This window comes from Clytia hemisphaerica, unplaced genomic scaffold (genome assembly GCF_902728285.1).
Source record: "Clytia hemisphaerica strain Z4C2 unplaced genomic scaffold, Clytia hemisphaerica genome assembly, whole genome shotgun sequence".
NCBI classification, from domain to species: Eukaryota; Metazoa; Cnidaria; class Hydrozoa; order Leptothecata; family Clytiidae; genus Clytia; species Clytia hemisphaerica.
In genome coordinates, this window is record NW_027103803.1 from 595,104 (window position 1) to 609,898 (window position 14,795).

General features: G+C 37.5%; 1 protein-coding gene across 2 annotated transcripts in view; it reads left to right on the forward strand.

Moving 5' to 3' along the window:
- The window catches only part of LOC136806345 (ATP-dependent Clp protease proteolytic subunit-like), a 284,569-nt gene that overhangs the window by 229,528 nt on the left and 40,246 nt on the right, over positions 1-14,795 (forward strand). The window lies entirely within an intron of this gene.

Consider the following 14,795-nt stretch of genomic DNA (forward strand, 5'->3'; position numbering starts at 1 on the left):
AGCAGCAGCAAGTTTCAAAAGCATGTGCAATCAAGCAGCCATTAGTTCTCATGATGAAGATGAATGTTTACAAAGGCTTGGTTACACATCATACACTAGAGTATTTTGATTATCAAGGAAAGCGCTGTTTTTTATCTTTGTGAGTGAGTCCACCTTTAGAATATTGGCCGTAGTACGCCCGTAGCCAAACGCCCACGCCATAATTTGCGCCCGAAAAATTTTCTCGCCACACAGAAAGACTATCGTAATACTTTCGCTATGCGAAATTAAAAAAGGAGAGTATTTATTCTCAGCCATTTTTTTCAAAGTTTTGCTAAAACAGAAAATTTGAATCCGATTAATCTGATAACAGATTGTATTTCATCATCAGATTGGTATTTCCATCGAAATATTCATTTTGTCAGCATAAAGGCAATGGAATAATTGATTAGATTCATCTCTCTAAGACTGGCCTTCCCAATTTTTCCAACTGACAAGTTCTATCCATTCATACAAAAGGAATCTCATTCAGCATAATTAAAACATTCGGGGTAAAAAAGCTTACAAACATCACACTTAACGAACCGGGCAATATTTTTGTCAAATAGTGTCACTTTGTCAAGAAAATGACTGGTTACTTCAAAGGTCACTTTAGTTTTCTGAGGACTTGATTTGGACATTCTCTACGATGGAGAGAGCAGACAAACTCGATAACCGCCCAAGTTTATCTGGTCGCTGATCATGGTCGCTGGCCATGATCGTCATGTTTAGGAACTCTTCAGTTGAAGCTCTCAAATTCGACGTTCTCCTTTTCGACTATTATTATTCCATTATTCGTTAATACACGTTTATTTTATAACTTGGCTCATACCCTGGAGATCCTTTTTTTGTCCGAGAATTTCAATCTCAAAATTCCTTATCGAGTTCCTTATTTACAGCCAATTCGATTGACTTCAAAATATGCCAATTTTGCCCTGTTTGCCAATTATTTTACATTCGATTGACAGAAATTTGGCAAAGTTGGCAAAATTGGAGTGCCATAAATGCCAAATAAAAAAGAAGTGGTGAATCTGGCATTCTTGGCAAATTTGGAACTTACCTCCATACGTCTCCATACAAAACACTGATTCCCACGAGATCTGTGTTCTTTTCGGCTCCAATTTTGCCACTTTTGCCAAAGTTTTTGAAAAATAGAAGACCTTCCAATGCTAAAGCAAAACAATGCCGATCGGCAATTTGATTGGTTAAAAAATCGTTCGCTTTACAAACGCCGACAGAAAACTGCTGACTAAGCATCACAAAACGGAAATCATAATGGCAGAGTAGCGATGTACAAATTTGCCATGAAGCTGTGATCTTTTGACATTGAAATTGTGGATTTGGCAAAGTTGGTGAGTATGGCAAATTTGGAAGTCAATCGAAAGGGCTGTTATTTAGCTACTAAGGTTGGATTTGCGAAGTATGTAAATAATGCATACATCTGCATACATAAAGATTAAGAAATTTTTACAGGCTAAGAACCAAACTGCACCCTGACAAGTACATTGCATTGAAGACAACTTTTACAGAGACAAAACAAAACGAAAACTGCCTTGAAGAGGAGCTTGTTGTCGACCCCAATGATGTATATATAATCTTTGACGATTAAAGATGGCGGAGGTGCTCCTGAACGGAGAAAATCGAAGTTGAGAAATCGCCATCCCAGAAGCGGAATTTGAGGTGAGATCGAAATATTCAAGTTGCTCCGAATTCTAGAAACCACCGTCCACCACGAAATATCGCATCAGCCTTTGTTATTATACCGTGCGTCAAACAATTCAATCACATTCGATATTCGGTGTGAACGCGCAAATTTTCAACCAGTTGTTGAAAGTTTTGAGAAAGAGAGCCATTCTCGTCGACTCACCCCTCTTTTTCTTGGTGAGTCGGTTCTCTTTCTTCTCGTACTCTTTTCCTTCCTGGAAATTTCGGGCTCTGCGGGAAGCCTATTACAGGGGACCCCCCGATTTTCTGAAGTGTTCCGGCATTTCCAGCCTTTTCTGTCATTATCTTTCTCCGGAGAGAGAGATAAGCGTTCACGCCACCGACACCACAGAGACGAAAATGGTATCCGAGAACCAGAGCAGGTTTGAGTGCAGCTTTTGCCACAAAGTTTTGAAATCGAAATCAGGGAAAACTCTACATCAAAATAAATGCACCCAAAATCCTCGAAATCAGACGGAAGCTCCTGCATTGCCATCAACAGTAAAATTATCTGACGTCACATCCAAAATATCGTCTTCGTCGTCAACAAACCCTACCGCTGACCTTCCCAGCCCTCCTGATTTGTCAACAGCAGAGAACCCAAATCCAGAACCCCCGGATCCACCAGACGAACCCAACCCACCCGAAATCTTCCGCTGGGGAGATTACAAAGGATCTGATTATACCCAAATGTTGAACGTCGTCTACGAGAAAATAGTCTTTTGGCGTCAAAACCTATTTCGTTTACCATCCGGGAATGCTGGCAAAAGATTCATCCGCGAACTCAGTCGACTCATCAACAGCTGGGTGGAAGATTCGTCAATCAAAACCATATCCCTGAAAGCAATCATGATTATGCCAGCCCTCCTGTTGCAGAAACCTTCGCGCAAATCAAAATCTAAAGAGCACGCAACAGCACTTTCAAAACGCCTCGATCTATGGGAAAAGGGAGACCTTTTCAATCTTCTACACGAAGGAGAGACCATTCAAAGACACCTACTGTCGTCTAAAACCAATAGATCGTCCGTTAAAGAGATCACAAAGGAGTTCATCAAGAAAATGTCGAAAGGCAACGTAAACGGCGCAATAAAACTACTCAGCAAAAACATGAGCAACGGAATCCTTCCTCTCGATGATGTGACATTGAACGCGCTGAAACAAAAACATCCGCCACCTGAGCCAGCCGATCCGGATATTCTCCTCGACGACACGCCAATCAAACTTCACCCGGTCAGATTCGACGAAATCAACGGTGATATGATCAGACAATCGGCATTGAGGACAAAAGGAGGGGCAGGACCTTCAGGACTGGATGGCGATGGATGGCGACGCATACTTTGTTCGAACAGCTTTAAGACCGAATCAAACGATCTATGCACGTCTTTAGCTGAATTTACGAAACGTCTATGCACCACTATCCAATCGGATGGATCTCTTGAAGCCTTCCTTTCCAGCCGGCTGATCCCCTTGAACAAAAACCCAGGCCTGCGACCGATCGGTATCGGCGAAACACTACGGAGAATCATCGGCAAGACAGTATCAAGATTGCTCAAACAAGACATCACCGATTCCGTCGGTTCATTGCAAGTATGTGCCGGCCAAGATGCAGTTTGTGAAGCTGCTATTCACGCCCTCAGAGAGATATTCAACAAACACGAGTGTGAAGCCGTGATGTTAGTCGACGCATCAAACGCCTTCAACGCAGTCAACCGTGAAGCATTTTTGCACAACATAAAAGTCATCTGCCCCTCAATTGCAACATTTGCCTCCAACTGCTACAATACGCCCTCCAGACTCTTTGTCCTCGGTGGTGTCGAAATCCGTTCATCCGAAGGCACCACGCAGGGTGATCCCATTGCCGGCCTGCTGTACGCTATCGCAACAATCCCTTTGATTCTCTTCGCCGCTAGCGAGATACGTAACACCAACACCCGAGCAGCAGGATATGCCGACGACATATTCGGAGGCGGTACGATTCGTGGGCTCAAACGAATGTGGGATACGATACTTCGCTGGGGCCCCAAATATGGCTACTTCCAGCGCGCAGATAAAACTTGGATCATCGTCAAACCACAACACCTAGAACAAGCCCAACAAGAATTCAAAGACACAAATATCCGCATCACTACCGAAGGAAAAAAACACCTCGGAGCTGCCATCGGTTCAGACGACTACCGCGATGAGTTTGTCACTGAGAAGATCAGCACCTGGATCGGCGAAATTGAGCTATTGTCGGAGATCGCCAAAATCGCCCCTCAAGAAGCCTACACTTGCTTCACGGCAGGTTACAAACACAAATTAAACTTCACCATGAGAACCATCCCCAACATTCAACACCACCTCTCAAAGCTAGATGAAACCATCACCGCCAAGTTCATCCCAGCGATCACAGGAGGAATTCATCCAAATAACGTAGAGCGCGAGTTGTTTACCCTCCCTCCAAGCCTGGGTGGTTTGGGAATTCCGAAGTTCAGCGATCTGGCCGAATCCGAATTCCGAAACTCAGAATTGCTCACCGAACAGCTCCGTAAGAACATCATCAAACAAGAAGAAAACGAAATCGACAAAGATGAAATTAAGAAATTGAAAGCGTCATTCAAACTCAAACGCACACAGTCTCATCGACAGAAGTTGGAAAACATCAAGAACCAATCACAAGACGGCATGAAAAAGCTCCTCGAAATCAACCGCGAGCCTGGATCATCCCTCTGGCTATCCACACTCCCCATTCAAGACGAAGGTTTCCAGCTCGACAAGCAATCATTTTGGGACCTGATCAAGATTCGATACGGTCACCAAGTAAATCGTTTACCAGACGTTTGTGTATGTGGATCTTCGTTCAACTTGGAGCACGCGCTGACGTGCAAGAAGGGTGGCTTTGTCACTCTTCGCCACAACCAAATTCGTGACATTACTGCGTCCCTCCTGGCGCAAGTCTGCAAAGACGTGAAAGTCGAGCCAGCGTTGACTCCACTGTCAGGAGAGAACTTTGAAATGAAATCTACCAACACTCAAGACAATGCCCGTCTTGATATTGCTGCTAGGGGATTTTGGATTCCTGGCCAAAAGGCATTTTTTGACGTAAGGGTTTTCAACCCAATCGCCAAACGGTTCAGGAACTCCAGCATCTCCCAAGCATGCGATGTCAACGAAAGGGAAAAGAAACGCACGTACGGCTCCCGTATCCTACAAATTGAACACGGATCATTCACGCCAATCGTTTTCACCGCCATGGGCGGCATGGGAAGAGAGACAAAATGTTTTTATAAGAGACTTAGTGAACTTCTGTCTGAAAAGCGTGACGAAAACCTGTCAGTCACAACGACTTGGGTAAGAAGAAAGGTGAACTTTGCACTATTGAGTTCGGTCCTCTTGTGCCTCCGCGGCAGCAGAACTCCATGGAACAAAGACCACCTCTCCTCTTCACTCACGAAAAGTTCGAGTGACTGTGAGGTTATTTGCGCTTTTTAATTCCTTTATTGAAAAATTTCTAAATTATTACTATTGACTACTTATGTTTGAGATAATATCAAGATCCATACCGGGACTGGCTCCGGACTAGTATTTTTTTTACATAAATTTTCTTTTATTTTTTAAACATCTTGGAAGTTATTTATGAGGTAAAATCTATATTATGATGTATGTGAGGACACAATTGAAAGCATTGCTAGGCAAATGGTAGCTAACTGGCAAAAAGGAGATTGGGTAGCTGTTTTATTAGAAGAGGTGGGTACAGTATATTAAAATTATCCATAATCCATAAAATAAGTTCAAAAGATGTTTAAAAGTTGTTATAGTGCTGTATAAATCTAACGATGTATCAAAATAAATTGATTTGTAATAATTTGAAATGAATTCTTTAATTTAGGTTGCTGATGACAATATCCTTGTATCATGTATGGAATATGCTTCGACTGTTGGCAAGAATTGGTTCAAATGGCCAAACAAAGAAGACAAGATTAAATATTCAACAAACGAAATTCTTTGCTCGATCGCTGCACCCTTGCCCGTCAGCCAAAGGGGGCATTTTTCTGTCTCTAAGGAAGGACAAATAAAAATTGAAAACTTGACAAAAAACATTTAGTAAGCATTCAAAGTCAAAACCTTATCTTACATCATTTGTTCATTAATTTTCTTCATTAACACTATTTCAGGTATATTATATCAGGTATATTATTTTCAGCGATATCTCTAGGCATTATTTAAAAGTCACTAACTGATTTATTACATTTTTTTTCATTTGACAAAAGAACTGTACTTACTTAAAATCAAGTCTGAACATTTCCTATCCAACCAGAAACATCTCAGCACTTTATCTAACCTTTTAAAGTGCGGTTGCTATGGGTAAACAACCCGTTGCTAGGGAGTTTTGAGGAATGAAATTTTAATAAACCAGACTCACTTCTAGGACTTATTCTGACTCAATGAGACTAGATACCATGGGTTTCTTTTTAGATATGGAAAGGGGAAGGGGTATAGCATCTAATTCTTCAAAAGATTTTTTGTGAAAGTGAGGGCCGCAGCCATTATGGGCCGTGAAAGTGAGAAAATTTCGGAGTTTAAAAAATTTCAAAATGGCCGCAGAGGCCACACCCATTGTTGTACCATGAGATTTTTTTGTGGAAATGAAAGTAAGTCCAGTTGCTTATCAGAAAATCATAACTAGTACATGTAGAAGTGAGGCCCATGTGAGATATTTGGTCTCAAAAAGGGAAGAAATTTCGCGAAAACGTGGTTTCAGCCTATGATTTCTAGACACCGAGTAATATTCAGGACCTCATTTTTCATTTTTTGTGTAGAACTTATGCTATATTTCTCAGAAATGGAGAAAGCAGGACCTCTAAATGCCCAAAATGAGCTAAAAACCATTTCCAAGAGGCTCTTCTATTTTGTGGGCCCAAAAATAGCCAAAAACCCAAAATTTTGGAAAGGCCATATCTCGGTAACCGAGCGGAATTTTTCAAAAAAATTTCCAGGGGATGTTTCTTTCATTATTCTGAGCAAAATATCTAAAAATGAAGGAAATCTAAGGCTATCACTTCCTGACCTTGCCCATTTTTGCCTATTTTTCTCAGAAAATGGCTCTTAAAGTTTCTTGCTTAGGCAAATACTTTTTGAATATTTCCCCGCTATAAGGGGAAATATTAGTTAAAAAGGCATTTCTCCGATCCTTGGCTACTTACGCCCTTTTTGCGCCCTTAAAGGGGCAATCCGCCACCACATTGCGAAGTTTGTTTTTGTTTTCATTTGCCTTAGTTATTCAGACAAAATCACACGGATTTACCTTGATGTTACGCGCATGTTTTTGAGTAATCAAGACACGAATAATTCAGATCAAAATACAAGATGGACGAAAATTCAGTCTTGGCTTTTTAAAAGTTATAACTCTTTTCTGACGAACAAAAAACATACAATTTTCATCTAATTGGCGACCAATAATTACATGAAATGTGAGGCTAACACTTCAACTGTAATCATTAGTAATTTCAAGAGTTTTTCATCATTGATTACAAAGATATCCATGGATTACCTCTTCCGAATACCAAACAAACCAACTTAAAGATTTCAGAGACATTTGCTTGACATGAAGAAAACGCTACATCCCCATAACTTTGGACATTAAATGGTTGGCAAAATGGTATTAACATTCTATTGAGATGTGAAACTGGTTCAAGTTGAAGAATTGATGAGAAAAATGGGCAGTACGAGAAATATTTTTGCTTTGAAATACAAACTCTTATATGGACGACAATATCTCTGGAACAAGTTATATGAGATTTGTTTACCGAGTGACCCCAAAACAAAGTCTTTAATGCTTGGTTCTTACATTCATGAGGTCAGAGGTTTTGTGGATTTTCTAAACTTTAGAAACTTGTGTGATTGTTTTGGTTGTTTTCCTGACTAAAGACACTTTTGAATGTGTGATTGTTTTCCCTTACTAGAGATACTGTGAGCGTGTATTTAATAAACATATTGCATCTTGGCTTGGAGATATTTTTGAATGTTTTAACAGCGACGTCATTTCTTGTTTGGATTGTTGTAGTGTTATCTTTTAGAGGGGTCACTCACATATCGATTCTTCCCACGACTAATGTCAAATTGACGCTAATTTGAAAACTGCCCCACCCCCACCTCTTAACGTCAAAGTTCAAAAATTTTCAAAAATTGATGAACATTTTCTCCTTCACTTTCATCGTTGTTTCGTCGTCAGCCATCTTTAATTTCGCTACGGCTTGCTCAGGCAGATAATTTCTAAACTGTTTTCAGAAAGTTGCCGGAATTAATTATCTCCATAATCATAATCAACAGAAAAGCTGCATTTTACAAAAAAAGACAGACCGTTGGCGAAATTCAAGGGCCGTGCGGACCGTCTGAACAAAAGGAACTCGAGATGTAAACATCGGGCCGTTTGTTTTGGTTAAAATTTCTGTAAAATAGCGAAGTGAACAAATATTTAGGTATGTAAAAGGAGGAAAAGAAATATGGAAAGTAACATTTGTCACGGAATAAACGTATTAAAAATCGATATTTCTGGTGAAATTTCTTAGCGTCAAAGACTAACCCACCCACCCCTTTGCGTCAATTTGACGTTAGTCGTGGGAAGAATCGATATGTGAGTAACCCCTTAGTGCTCCAATGTTTCGTACACGGCAAAAATATAAACCTTGTCTGCTTGAGCAGATTGATTTACATTCTCGACAAAGAAGTCAATAGAAAACTATTGTCCGATATTTCAGGTTGACATATATTCTTGACAAAGAGGTCGATAGAATAAAGCATCTGCTCTTTTCTGGATTAGATTGGTGTCAAGAGATTCATATATCAACAAACTTCCACATAAATATAAACATGAAGGTAATCCAAGGTAATTTCAACCAAGCACATAACACGAAATGTGTGAAACGTTTGTTTTTAATCTTAGATTTCTGGCCCCCTCCCCCTGTTCGTTTTCGTTCGCTTTTTGGATGACCCCCTCCCCCCCCCCCCTCAGCTACGAACGTACTTTTTGAATGGCCCCTTAAAGAATTCATTGCCAAAAAAATGACAAAACGGTCACAATGCAATTCCTTGACCTTTGCCTTTATGATTCCAATAAAAACTGCTGATTTGGCCTATCCCATTTGTGCTGGTTTCCTTGATTTTTAACAAACTTAGCTTTACTGTTCTTTTGTTATACATTTTTTAATATACATTATATACATATATATAGTCTAGAAGTATAAAACCTTCAACTACTCAAAATGGAAACAATAAAGACAAAAACCCACAAAACAAAAAGACAATACAAATACAACAAAAATCTAGAATGAACATTCACAGAAAATCAATCAGGTTGGAGTAGAAAAGGAAAATATGATGACATAGAAATCCGTCAATGTAAAACTAGTGATCTAAAATGACTTTAAGGAAGAAGAGTTAAGATGGAATGAAGTAACTCAATATGAGTCAAAAAATATTTCAAGAAAACACATTATCTGTTCTTCAGTTTTCGACCTACACAGGATTTCGGCCTTTTACGAAAATATCCTCCTATATGATGGAAATAGGGTTGTGTAGGTAGGCCAAGCAGTGTTAATTAAACACCACCACAGATAAAAGATAGTAAAAAGATGTGTTTATTGAAAGTATAAAACGCGCGCAATAATATAAAATAAACTAAAACGTAAAAACCACGGAACCAGCCGAAGAAACTAAAATTACAATGAGAAAAGAAGTATACTTTCTACTAGACAAAGTTGCCACACCTTTGACACGTTTCTGCCACAACGTTGAAGAAAGCATACTAGAAGAGGGAACTGGGATTGGATTGCCACTATCCAACCCTGTGGCTCTCACACACATTTTACAGTTCAAAGAATAAGATGGAAAGAGTGGGGAAAGAATGAGAATTTAAAAAATCGGACTATAACCCGGTTCGAAGCCCCGTACACCGTGACCGCTCACCGCAAGAGCTGGCGAACGAGTGAATCTTGAGAGAGTTGAAATCTTGAAAATTCTGAAAAATGACGAACTATAACCCGTCGAAGACTGCAATCTAACTTTGCGTTTTCAGCACCTTGACATCGCATTCTTTGTATAAAAACTTTGGCTTTAACTTTCAAGTCCTCGAAAAGTAACGTAGAACGAGCAATCCTGAGAAGTTCACCAACAAAAGAAGAATAAAAAATCGATTCTGGCAAGTTGCTATCTTTGTGTGGCATTCGGACTATGGAAAAAGGAAATGCATCCCGTTTATCAAACAACTTATAAATAAATATCCCGTCTTTGATGGTAATATCCAGGTTTAAAAAAGAAGCATGATTACCCGAGTGCTCAATTTTGAGTTCAAGCTCATCTTGATAGATATCTCTATATATAATACACAGACTGAAACAAGTTACCGTCATTGATAGCACACAAATCATCAATGAATCTTTTAGTCGAATGAAAATGGCGAGCCTTAACCTTATTTTCCTCAATGACCCTGCTCATATACCTTTGTTCGTATTGGTAGAGGAAAAGATTAGCCCAAAATGGCGCCGGATCGATTCCCATGGGAATCCCGATCACTTGACACATAACAATATCACCTGCATTGAAAAAACAATTTTTTATCAGATGTTTCATAGCAGTTTTCAAAGAATTCTGTGTAAAAGACACAGAAGATTTGGGTTTTGTTTTTGACCAATACGCTTTATCATTTTTAGACTGATATATTAATATACATTTTGTGCTTAATCTGAGGTTTACATTCAGTGTAATTTTTAAAACACATGACTACAATATGCAACGTTCCTCACTTTGACATTTTCTTGTTATGAACCCTCATTACGCTCTTTTTTATAAGAACCATGAAATTTGAGTTAAGCCTAGGCTTGTTCTTATTTTTTCTATTGTCTAGAATAATAGACCTATTGTTTCAGTCTAAGCCTGATTGTTCTTATAAAAAAAAAGTGTATGCTGTTAACCCTTTCAGTACCGAGCCCTTTTTTCTATTTTTTTAGCCTACACTTTTTTATAAGCGTATCGTAATGCCCGAAGTTTTTATCATCTTATCCTGGGTCAAGCTGGAGTTTTTACAAGTTCTTTGATGACTCTGTTGGTCGTTAAATGTTGAGACAAACGATTTTATTAGTCAGCCAACAGCTGATTATTCAAATAGGCTTTTTCCCCATCATCATCAGACCAAAATCGAAAAAAACATGTTACCCCGATATGCTCATTACGTAAGCCGTGTTTCCCCGATTTCTAAAGTTTATATCCGATCGGGTTAAGTTTTAGTGTACTTTTAGCGTGTGTTGTTTTTAGAAAACATAGATGTGGTGTTTCAAGATGGCGGTTTAAACTGCTCAGTGTTTTCAGTGTAAATGCAGGAAGTAAAATGCATGTTGCAAGCTTCAATTTCTGTCATATCTTTTTTATAATGACTTTGAAACTTGGCAAATCAAACACATGATTTTCATCAAGGGGATTCTTTTTTATATTTGTTGAAGGTTTAGCAATTTGCTCAAGTTTTTGTTATTTTTAAGAATTTCTGCTTTTTTTTGCATAATAAATAAACATATTTTTCCTGTTTGCCTCTAGCTGTAGGTGGAATTGATCATGGTATAATGTTATTGGAATATGATAAAGTATAAAAAAGTACAGCTACTGTCTAAATTTGATAAAGACAGGATGCAATCATGTTTTTGGACTTGGACGTATTTGCCAGGAGCATGGATTTAGTGTATAAACTATAACGTGCAACTGAAACGTTTTTGACGCATTGGTTTAAGGGTACTTACAAAGATTGTTTGGTTTTCAGTTGGTGTAAAGTAATAATTCCAGCTCGGCGTGAATGACTCCATAATTCATTGATTTTTAGCTTTCATTTTGGCTAAATTTGCGTTTGCTTGCTTACGCTTGCATCAATTTATTAATTATGTTGGCGCATGCGCCTCTTTTCCCATCTTGCACCCTTATTAAAAATTGAATGTTGGTACAAAAGAAATTTTGCTTGGCGTGAGGCTTGCTGTACGGAAAAATATCTTCGACGCGAGATTTTGTGGAATCCATACTGCACTGGCGTGTTTGGCTACAACAACAGCAGAGGGAGACAATCAAAATTATGTTCTGTTCGCGCCGGCTGTTTGCGTCGGCCAACCAATCCAACCAACTTGGCAGACAAAAATGCTGGAGGAGTCAGAAAATTGTCAGAATTTTTCATCAAGCGAGCGAATAAATATTAAAAACTAAACTTTGAAACCATTTTCCTAAAAACCTGACTAGATTTACTACCGACCGACTGACTGACTCTATTTTATGAAGATTTTTGACACGAACGGAACATATATTTGATTGCCGCCAGAAGACTGGATAAAATGACGACCATCACATATTATTTTTTTATTGTTCACACATCTGGACGCAGATTGTGTTTTGTGACCTTGGCGCATGTTTTGGGCTTTTTTGGTTGGAAACACCCACCTGTTCATAATAGGTAACAAACATCCATGTTAGAGAATGGGTGGACCCGCCCACTTGAAACACTATTTTACCATAATTTCATCACCAATCATTAGTCAAATAAATTACTTTGATGCTGTTAAAAGACAATACAGATCCACAAGTCCATTATTTTAAAGTTTATAATGTCAATTTTTTTTCTCGACATTTTCTGTCTGATTTTTACTTTTTTGCTTATTTTATATCAAAAATAAAAAAATAAAATTTTTATACAAATTATCATGATATAATATGAACACTACGTGTACTGTAATCTTTTAGAAGGGTTTGTCCATAATAGGGGGTGTCCATAAAAGGGTAACCTACCTTACTAAAATACAGTTTCTGTTGAAATTTTAGAGACTGAACTACTTTTCGCAAAGTTTTTGAGGCAAATTGTGTTTTTCTGGAGTATGTGACTAGCTTAATTGTTAATGGCAGCCAGTTACAATTTCTAGAGTGTGAATTTCTAGTAGGAGCACCTGAAGAATTGTGACAAAGTGTTATTAGAATTTGGTCAGGTATAGACCTTTTTTTAAAGAGGCAGCCATGTTGAATAATTATGTACTCCAGCATAAAAACAATGATACAGCCATGCATAATTACTGTATCATGCATATTTTAAAAATTATATTGTTTTGTTTTGCTTGGTTATTGTAAACATGCTACTGGCATAAATTTAATGAACTATTATTCAAAAAGAAAACTACTTGTATTTATAAATGTAAATGATTCGTCTATTTGATTTTTTTGATAAAATCTTTGTACAGGTTTATAACAGGACATATCTAAAATTTTGTAATTTGTAATTTGTCCCTAGATTTTTACTTTATCTTCAAAAATGTTAAAAGTTGAATTTAAATGCTTAACATACGGAATGTTCATTTTCTACTCAATCTAACTACTAGGAGTTTTGAGTAACCTGGACAAACATTTTTAAGCAAATGTGGTTTTTAGCTCTTAAAATTTTCCAATTTCGCTTGATTCTTTGTGCATCTAGTCCTCCCTTCCATCGCAGCTACTTAACTTCTTTACAAGCTATCCAACTAATAATCTAGCTATATTGGCTGACTTTCCAGCCTCGGCTGGTTTATTACTTTTTCTAAAGAACGCGTCATCCCTATTGTTTGAAAATAACCAATCAGTTAAGCATGTTGTAAAAACTCCAAGGCATCTCCTTATCCTGGAGATGAGTTTACTTTTTTAAATACAGTAGAGTCTCAATAACTCGAACCTCTATTACTCGAACGTCTCCTTAACTCGAACAAATTCGTTGGCAGCATGAAAATCTCCTAATAAACTCTTATAAAAAAACCTCCATATATCGAATGTTCCCCTTTTTTGGCTCCATAACTCGAATTTTGTTTTCCTTTCCTGAACTTGAAAAATATAAGCAATCTGATTGGCTAAGAGACAAACCATATTTCATTTTTGAAAATTTTGATTTTTGGGCCTGGGGTCAAGTTTTCATTTTTTTCAAAATCTTAAACTGCTACAATCAGACCTTTAAATAATAAATAATTCGAAAGTTACTGAAGTCGAGCCCAGTGCGGTGCGCAAGCCTGGACGGCCTCAAGTTGAAACGATTTTTTTTCTCGATCAGGCAGTCCATCTGCAAGTGTAATGGAAATATTTAGTCGCATTTGTGTGAATCTTGTTTATTTATTGGTTTACGGATCCGCCGACATTATTTTTGCCAAAAAAAACAAAAAAAAAAAAAAAAAAAAAAACTTTTATTTACTTTTTCTCCTCCGACCTTCAAAAAAGAAGAAATAAATAAAAAAACCTTTACTTAAACAGGAAAACAAAAGAAAAGAAGAGAAAGAGAGAGGGGGTTAAATGATCTAAACACAGCTGTGCCCTATTCTGCCAATGTAAAGATATTTTGATCCTTCCCTTAATGTCAGGGAACTTCCCCATGGAATTTCCCTATCCACATAAAACAAACTAAATTATTATATACCTGTAGGCAAAAATAGCCATTGAATAATTCCTGACATACCATTGCTATTATACCACGGTAGAGTTTTTTTTCAAATTTTGCTTTCAAAGTTTGATTTTTTTTGTCGCTTTTGTTGTTATCAAAGAAATTCATTAAAATAAATCTATTGTCAATTTCATAAACAAATTTTATGACTTAAAGTAATTAAGAAATCATTAAAAAAGAAAAACGTTCGAACGTTCGATTATGGGAGTGTTTTAAGTGAAACATTTAACTATTGACATAATAAATGTTTTGTTTTTGCCTCTAGGTATATAATAAAACATATATTCAATAGGTTTTCGTTGGTTATTATTCATGTTTCAGTTTATTTTCAGTTTATCCATAGACTCTATCTAAAACAACACCTTGCACTTTATTCTTTTGTCTTTAAATCTAAAAATCGATACCATTTCACAAAATTTTATTTTATTATTTCCTCCGATTTCAGATTTTTAAAAAGAAAATAAAAAAAGTTTAAACCATTAATTTTATTTTCATTTTTTTTTCCATCCTCCTGTCCAAAACTTTTCCTCAAAATGTCCGTAAACCAGAAAATAAAAAAGTAATTGCCTTACGCCTTACTTTAAGTATTGAAAAGAAATACAACGTTTCTTAATCTTTATGT